Raw genomic sequence first — 9,762 nt, forward strand, 5'->3', positions numbered from 1 at the left:
ACAATGTTGAGCAATGGGATGTCGAATGGTGCACACTCGGTAAGTAATCCTACAATTTTTTGTTTATAGCGTAGTTTATACGGATTATTTCCAAAAAAAATATACGTATTTTGGAAATGTTGAGTCGGATTAGTCTAGAATCGATTAATTTTATGGAAGAAAACCTTTCAATCAGCCATAGTCCGTAAACTTCACATGTGTCGGGCTGTGATTGGAACGACTCGTAAGAAATCGGATTCCTAAAAAATGGAACGTATCTATGATCTTATAGGGGGGGGTCGACTGTATAATAATTTTTATTATTAAAATATGGCACTAATATCAAGTCATAATCAAATAATCATTTGTAAAACATGTTTTAACTAAAATTGATATATTTAAATAAAAAATAAAAATCATGCCCAACTTGTTTTTTTATTCCTAATAAATTATATATAAATTACACAATAACATTTAATCAACAATCATTTCCTAGTGTATATATAACATATTGTTGAGGTCCAATCTAAAAGGATAATGATTGAATTAAATAAATATACAAACTATGAATATCAATTAAAGCATTGCATCAGTTTATTTCATTAATATATTTAAATATAATAATTAAAGGATTTATAATTTTAATCAGAATCAGTTTATAAGTAAAGAAACAGTCAGCTGACTAAAAATATTGAGTTATAAATAAAAAATTAGCACAAATGATTAAAGTGCAAATAAATCTCTGTCTGATGAAGGAGTTTCATTTAATAATAGCCAATAATAATTAATTATTATACAAATCATCCTCTGATTATCTGAAAATTAATAAGCGATGACTGTGCTTACTTGTGAAAAGTGTAACTAAGCTGTATTTTCTGTTTATCATCATCATATTATTCATTAATTAAAATTCAAAAATGAGATTAATTTTTCAATTACTAGTTTAGTATTTTTCAAAATATTTTATTGCATTTCATTATTTAGTAATAGTAATTCAGTAAAATCTTATTTATTTGTTTTTCATTATAATCATACTTTCTATTTTTAATCTATCACTAAAAATTACAATGACTAGATGTATCTGTGTGAATAATTTCTACATGGAAAATATAAAATACATAATTAGCAAAAATATATAATTACAGTAAAGCATCAATTATCCGACCCCCAATCAACTGTCACACTCAATTAACTGACTGCATTCTATTTGGCAATTCAAATGTCTTCTAGTGATGTGGCGCTACAATATTTGGCTGTGTCTTGGCTACTTTAATATTATTTTTGTTAAATTTTTGCGTGTTTTTGCTGGCAACACTGGATCAACCATGAAAGGGAGGCCATATTTAAACAAGGCTTCATTTTCTAATTATGAGTGGCCATTTGTTATGTGTGGATTTTTCTGAGGAATGTGTGTCGTGCTGAATTGGAATTCGTTTTCATCGGAGATATAAATTTTGGATCTGTGAATTTCACACTTGTAACAGATTGTGCTATAGTTGTTGTACTGTTCACAATGGGAATTAAATGTAAGTGCGTTGTTCTCAGTCTTTCCGATAAACTTAAAATAATAGATCAGTTGAAAAGTGGTGAAGCTTTTCAAAGCCTTGAGACAGCTATGAAATGGTTAGAACAGCAAGAAGAATGTTACGCTATCCAATTGCTGTTTTTAAAATGTGTGCAAGATTTAGCGGCAAAAAACAAGTGTCAACTGTAAAGCAAAAGAAAATTTTGGACTTCTTTTTCTAATGTATAGACCTACTTTATGTAAAATATGTAACTGAATACTGTATATTTTTTTGTTTTATATTTTTCAATGTACAGTACAGTACTGTATTTATTTTTTGCAAAATAAAGAAATAATTTTTAACGATACAATAGCAACGATTATTATTTAAAAAGATTTTTTTGTTAGGCTTAACATCAACAAAAATTCAACGTGAAGTAGGTTAATAGCAATATACTGATATACTAATTACATGGGATATACTAATAATGTATTTTTTCATACTTTTCGGTTATCTGTTTTTTCAGTTATCCGACCAACCCCAGTCCCCAATTGAGTCGGATAATCGATGCTCTACTGTATTTTAGAAAGCTTAACAAACTACATTCATATTGTTTGATTCTATCAATTTATCATTTTCTATGATTTAATGATTGTCTTTAATAGTTGAAATAGCAACATTGTGAAATGGGGTTAAAAAACTGATTAATTTTTTTATATTAAATTTAGTTGCTGTAAATTTACTTGTCTTTCTTTATTGCTAGACTTATTACACCATCACTGGACACAAAACTAGCCTTAGAAAATCACTTTAATTTTTCTAAAAGAATGCATTCCAAACCTTAAGTCACAAGTATATACAAAGACTAGACAAGAAGCATATCATAGTATATAAAGTATGTTTACTGTCTTTATATATCACAGTTAATTTAGATATAACCATACAGTTTACACAAGGTGCTAACTGGAATGACAGAGTGTCCACAACCTTTAACGGTACTCAATCAACTCACGTCTTACCACAGCATGGTTTATATGTATATACAGTGGATGATCGGTTAACGAACATAATCCGTTCCAAAACTTTGTTCGTTATCCAAATTGTTCCTTAACCAATTATTGATTATGGTAAATCGATAATCATAAACTGATTATCGATTTACCATAGGTTTTTATGGGAATTTAATTAATTTGTTCCGGAGACTCCAAAAAATAAAGAATATATACTTTTTTACTATGTTTATTTATATGTAATAGTAAAAATACATATATATACAGTCTTGCATTTTTATTAGTCATATTTTTTCCATTTGTGGGGGTTAAAGAATCTGTCCAATGTCCATTGCTTTTCTCTTTTCTTCAGGATTTTTCGGAAGTAATTAATAGTATTGTAATTGTATAGATCTCCAACCCCATTAACCTTATTCTGGTTTGGATGCCACTTGGATGATCATTGTTTTGACATCCTCCCACTTCTTCAAATGATTTTTAGTAGCAGAGGTTGACATCGGTCCTCTTTCGTCTTCTCCTTTTTCAAAAGAAAATACATCTCACTAAGTTTCTTGGTATTCTTCATTTGAGAATTCTTGGAGTTCTTCTGTCATCAGATCAGTTTCATGTTCCATTATGAGCTCTAAAATGCTCTTTATTTCTCAGATGTGATTTTCATTACTCCATTAGTAGCTTGAGACTTCTTGATATATCTTTCATAGCTCAGACTGTGCTTACTGTAGACCTGTTCAAGCCATACTGCCTAGCAACATCAGACATTTTGTGCCCACTTTCTACCTTGGCTATTATCTGTTACTTGGTTTCTATGGTGAGAACAGTTCTTGACACTCCTTGTTTTAGCTCCATAATAGTATCAGTTTCTTTTTTAAATAAAAAGTTCAGAAAAGCACTTACAAAAATTCAGAGAACAGAAATCAACTGGCCCACAAAAAATTATTTAAATGCAAGACCCGGATGAAATTCGAAATTTGGTGTTAAAACATTAATGGATATCCAATGGCACAGTTAAACTTTCACCTCTTGTAAATAAACACCAATGCAAAATTTAACAAGTGCCCGTCCGACAGTCTAATGAAGTCTATAAAAAATTATTTGTCAGAAAGGTAAACAAAATTACAAAGGAGAGAGTTTCAAAATTTAGAGGAATACTATCTAATCAATAATGGGTTGAGCATTGATGTTGATGTTTCCTGTGCTCTGAAAGGTTTTGAATTGTTACCCGTTACCCGAAGACAAGGGAAAATCAATCGGTATTCGTTATTTTCCATCGCTTCTTTTTATGTTTGTTCAGTAAAGTGTTCGTTATCTGAACTGTTCATTAACTGATCACCCACTGTATATATAATAACAACCCCCAACTCAATACATTAAAGCTTCCAAATAAACTGCTGAATTAATAATGCTGGAAGCAGAGATTAGACAAAGGTTGCAGTAGAGTAATTGGCAACACAATTGCATGACAAGCAGGAGTTAAAGGTTCGAGTCCTGGTCAGGACAAATTCTTTTCTTCCAGAATATTCTAAATTTAAAATTAATTTTATTTCTAATTAATAAATTTACCTCATGAGATGGCATCATACCCACTTACCTTTGGCCAAATTAAATTATATCTAATTATTTAATAGCCTTATAATTATTTACCGCCTGATAATAATCCAGAAGTTGACTTGAAAACTATACAAACATAATATATAGCCTTTGGGATATCAACTTGAAAGTGACAATATGTTTGGGTCATAAGAGAAATCTTTTTAGAGAATATCACATTGTTAAATTGTTTGCTAAAGTTGTCTTATGTCATTTCCTCTTCTCTCTGGGAATGTCAGTTACTACTTAGACTGCAATGTTTTGTTTTCTCTTTCAGCAGATTACATAGCATAATATGTTATTAACTTTAGTAGTCCTGTGAACTGTTAGACATTTCATATTTACACAATTTAGATACCAACACTCACAGGTACATCTCCATCACTCAAGAATATTTACACATAATTTATATGTTAACATTTACTAATAAAAATGAATCATTACATCATTATCATGTTTTATAACGGTGCAAATCTTTAACCTATAAAACTGTTTCAAAGATTTAACATTCAAATTTTTGGAAATTCTCACTTGTTTGTCATATTTTAATTTCTCCAGAACTACTCATTAGAAGTTTTAGAAAAATTTAAAGGAGCCAAATAGAATATTCTTTGTATTATTTAAAGATGACACACAATAAATAAGCTATTTAAAATCATCTTATATTAAATATTTAATTATACAATTTTAAACATAGAATATTAATCATGTTACTTACTACATAGCATGCACAGATATTATTGAAAAAATTTAAGTGTAATGTTTCATATAAGAAAAAAATTTCTAATAGTTAATATCATATCAAACAACAACAAATTTTTAAAATATCAATATTTATGAATGCATTCTTTTCAATAATATTGAATGATGTTTACAACTTANTCTCTTCCTTGGCACGTTGTGAAATTTCTGAGAGTTGGATAATAAACCGTTTTATTGTAATTTGTCTTTTTAAATTATTTCAAAGTTATATTAAAATTTGGAAAAGGGGGATACCTAGATCGGTAAAATAGGCGAATTTCTTCCTACAACTTCGGTCGTTGTTCGGGGTACAGTTAAGGTTTTAACGAAGTTCGAGCGAATACGTAATTAGCAAAGAAAAGTTGAAATAAAGTGATTAAACAAAAATTATTACAAATATCGTACATAACAAATGCATATATAGAGATATTTTTTGAAAGGGGGAAATGGTCTTCACAATTTGAAATCGATCGAACACATTGCTCGAATGCTCGTGTAAACGCGCGCCATCTATCGTAGGATAAATGNAATTAATTTATTACAATAGGCCAATTTAATAATTATATAAACATATATACAGACAAAAAGCACAAAAAAGAATAAATTAATTTCTTTACAAGTAAAGATCTTTCTCTTTAATTATTTAAAAAACAGTATTCATAACTAGTGTACGCTCACTAATCCAACCTTCATTTAATTTAAACCTGTTTTGTTCAGCTTTTTTCCTCCCATTTTTGTAACAGCAGCAGTAACTGTTATCTTTTATAAAAACACTCCAAAAAACCTAAAAACTTAAAAAAAACCTTAAAAAATTGGTTAATGTAAGATTTTTTACCATTTCTCACTAATAATAATTTTATATGTTAAGTTGTGCTTAATTATATAATATTAATTTTATAAGATGTCATTTAAGATATAAATATTGTCAAATACTGAGTATAACAAGTCTCATGTCAGAATATAAACTGTTCAAAAGTAAAATTTTAAATTTATTTTCACTTTTATTTGTAATTGCTATGTTGTAAATACTACAAATAGTTTTTGTTGTTTACATCTGTTGTTCCATTCTTCTAGACTAATTTTTAGATAGATAGTAATGTTAACAAACTATGTTGTTAATAGATTTTATCACACTCAATTCAAATTATTCTATTTTTTATGCATGTAACCTGCATAAAATTGATAGAACAAATAAAATTTTCATGTAACCTTTCCTATCTTTGGTAGCAGCCATTGCTTCATAGGCAAGATTTTGTAAATTGCATTTTAAAACTGGCATATACCCACACTGCATAACCCAAATTCCTTTCAAATTGTCTTTTAAAACACAGACATGCGAGTTATATTCACAAAAATTTGATAATCTGTTTAAAGCTTCTAAATAAATACCAGGCAACCATAAAAAGATTGGTGAAGTTTTATAAAGTAACTAGTCTGAATATTAATTATGTAATATAACTTAATTATAGCTCAAAATCTGCAAGCCTGGAATATAATGGAACATTTTTAAGAATTATTTAAAAAACGTATAAATGAGAATTTTTAAACTAATTCATTCTTTTTAAAAAAATTTTTTTAATAATTTAAATTGATTAACCATTTCTGCATTCCAATTTAAGGAATCCCGAGGAAGATCTCCTTTGAAGATCGAAAATGTTAGAATTTGCAATAAATTATCCTGGAATTTCTTTTAAGGTTCAATTCATTACTATTTTGTAATTGTGTAGTATTTGATGTAGATGGCGTGTTATTTTTATTTCTGTTCTAAATTTAGACTTTTGTAGCAATTTGTTTTAAAAATTTTAACTGTGTAATTGTTAACAATACATGTGAAAATAGACTTCAAAACATCAGTTTCAAATATAGTTATTCAAGTATGCTTATTTCATGAATTTAAACTTGGAACAAATGCTGCACAAGCTTCCCAAAAGCTATGCACAGCATTTGAAGAAATCAGTTAGTTAATGAACAGCTAAAAACTGATATTAAAAAAAAAATTGCATCGAGTAAATTTCTTGAAGCAGCACCCTGTGAAGGATGGCAAACCCAATAACATTCTTTAATTCATATTAAAATCAAACATGTGGAGAGCTTGCAAAAAAATTTGGTATGAGTGATAAAGCCATTTGTCTGCACTTGCATCAACTGGAGAAATTATACAGGTTATATGAATGGGTTCCACTTGAACTCATAGCAGAAAACAAACTCCATAAATTTTCAATTTGTTTACCTCTTCTTTCTCATAATAAGAATGAGCCATTTTTGAAGAGACTACTAATGTGGAATGAAAAATGGATTACATACTGTAATATTAAGTAACCTTATCATTGACTATCTTCTGGGAACCTGCATCTTCCACAACAAAACCAATAGTTCATCAACAGAAGTTGTTCTGTGTTTGATGGAATGTAATATATATTGTTCATTATAAGCTTTTAAGATAGGTTGATAGCAGAGATGCCACGAATATTCGGCTACTTTTTTTAATATTCGGTATTCGGCCAAACGTTGCATACTATTTGGCTGAATACCGAATCATAAAAAAAAAAGAAAAAAAAAAGGAAAAACGCACACATTACTCAAAAACATATTTATTTTAATCACAGATTATTACATTTAATACTTAAAATCTATCAGTGGTAAATTGTGATGAATGAAAACAATTTTTTCAGCATTTGTTGATAGCAAACGATTGCACTTTTCCTCAAACTATACCTGCTTCTGAAAATAGCCTCTTAACTATATACACTACTGCTGGGAGATGATAGATAAATCTTAGTGAATTCTGTCAGACTTGGATACTGTTTTGCATTTGCTGACCATCGCTTGCAAAGGTCTTCCGTCCAATCTAGGTAAACAGTTTTCATATGAAGTGATACAAACAGTGATATTTTTTAGTAATAAGGACTATTAGTAACACAATTTGATGTAACAATGAACAAATAATGCATGTCATGACACGATCTATTCGCAAATAAAACAAATGCACCCGCAGTGTTGCTACCGCACTCACTGCAATGAGACAAATCGTAACCTGTCATCCGCAAAATGTACACGTATTTTGCCGAACATTCGGCGCTTTGGCCAAGAGCATAGCCTAATATTCAGTATTCGACAAAATCACTATTCGTGGCATCACTAGTTTATAGTTCAATAGCAACACGGAGTTTCAAGATCACTAACCATCACTGTAGTTGACAAAAATATCATCCAGTTTATAGTTTAACTCTGGCTAGTAGCTAATTCATTACAGCACAGCATTGGTAGCAAAAGGCAAAACTGACATAATTCAACTTTGAAGTTGTTTAGATACACAGAATCAGTACATGACAACTCACTGACAAATATAATTTCAAAAATTACATTCTAGATTATGGTATTTTTTTGGAGTTAAACATTATTAACTTTGTAACTTTTCATTCAATTTCAATATGTTTATAGAATCTTATTAATTAATCAAATTATCATGCCCAAATATTAAAAAAACAAGTAAAATGGCAAAACCGTATTTGGGACAAGACTATGTCTCGGAGACTCACTACTAAGTGGAATCACTTTGACGCACAAGGCAGGTCTTGTTCTCATTCTCCAATCTTGGTATCCTGCTTTTGGGCACGATTGTTCAAACTTCACTGGCCACAATGCATTTTTGACAAAATTAACCTATCCTATTTCGAAATGTCTCTCCGTTGCATATCGGCCCGGGTTGAATTTTTGTCGATTCGTAACAAAAATTTCCCGTTTTTGAAAAAAATAATCATGGCCATTGTATTGTCCAAAATTATTTTTTTATTTTGCACAATATACAGTTTACCCCAATTATAATGTCATCGGATGTAATGACAACCCTAATATAATATCAAATTTTTATCGGTCCCACGATTTTACTATACTAGATAATGTTAAAAAACCCACTTGTACCAGCATAAAACAGTTTTAACGTCATATTTGAAGCACTCCCAAATTTACAAAATTAGATTACAAATTTTATTTAACATAGAAGAAACTACGTGTTCAGTCCTAAGGTCAGAGTTCACTTCTTAGAATGACTGTGGGTGGTACTCTCTCCCACCTGACTTCGGTGGGGTGAGGTGGCTGTTTTGCCTGTTTGTAGATAAGGATCATCATTTTGTATTTTATTTTGACTCAATTCTCGGTCTCCTGACTACCTATGAGTCTGGATCTTTTTATGCGCAAATGATTTGGGCACCTAATACTCTGTGCCAAATATCAACTCTCAACATGTACAGTACTCCTTCATACCTCTATGCTGGTAACATAAAATGGCAGTACAATTTTATAAACAAGACATAGTCTTGTCAATATTAATTACAGTATGGTATTAAAAATTTACAAATTTTATGTAATCTTTTCAAATTTCACACTTAATGTGGATTTGATATAAAGTAGGAAAAGTAATGAATGTCTATCTTTTCTGACAGAAATTCCCACCTTAATTAAATATAAGTATCTACTTTAGAATGTTTAAAAGCCACTGATATGAAGAGATTTTTAATTTATCAAAATTGTAAGTTTTGTAAACTTATTCAAACTGAAAAAGATATAGCAAAATTTTTCTTTTCTATGCAGGATATTTTTCAATTAAATTTCAGATATTAAAAGCATAAAAGTGCAAAATTAAATTTGAAAAATCTACAAATTTTTAATTATTAATAAAATGTAATAATTTCATATGCATCTTAGACTAATTACTGTCATAAATTACAAGAAAATTGTGATTATTCATGAAGTAATTTACATAAATGTTTTAATTATAATTTCTCGTATCACGTTGACCGTGTTCAACCAAAAGCTTGTGTTTATAATTCTATATCTACTGGAAAAGATGACAGTGAAAATAACAGAATTACATTAATGCACCATCATGCTACTATTGGACTGTAAATCAACCTCTACTCTCAAGCTAAATAATCATAGGG

Source organism: Centruroides sculpturatus, unplaced genomic scaffold (assembly GCF_000671375.1).
Source record: "Centruroides sculpturatus isolate CEXI.00-Female unplaced genomic scaffold, Cexi_2.0 scaffold221, whole genome shotgun sequence".
NCBI classification, from domain to species: Eukaryota; Metazoa; Arthropoda; class Arachnida; order Scorpiones; family Buthidae; genus Centruroides; species Centruroides sculpturatus.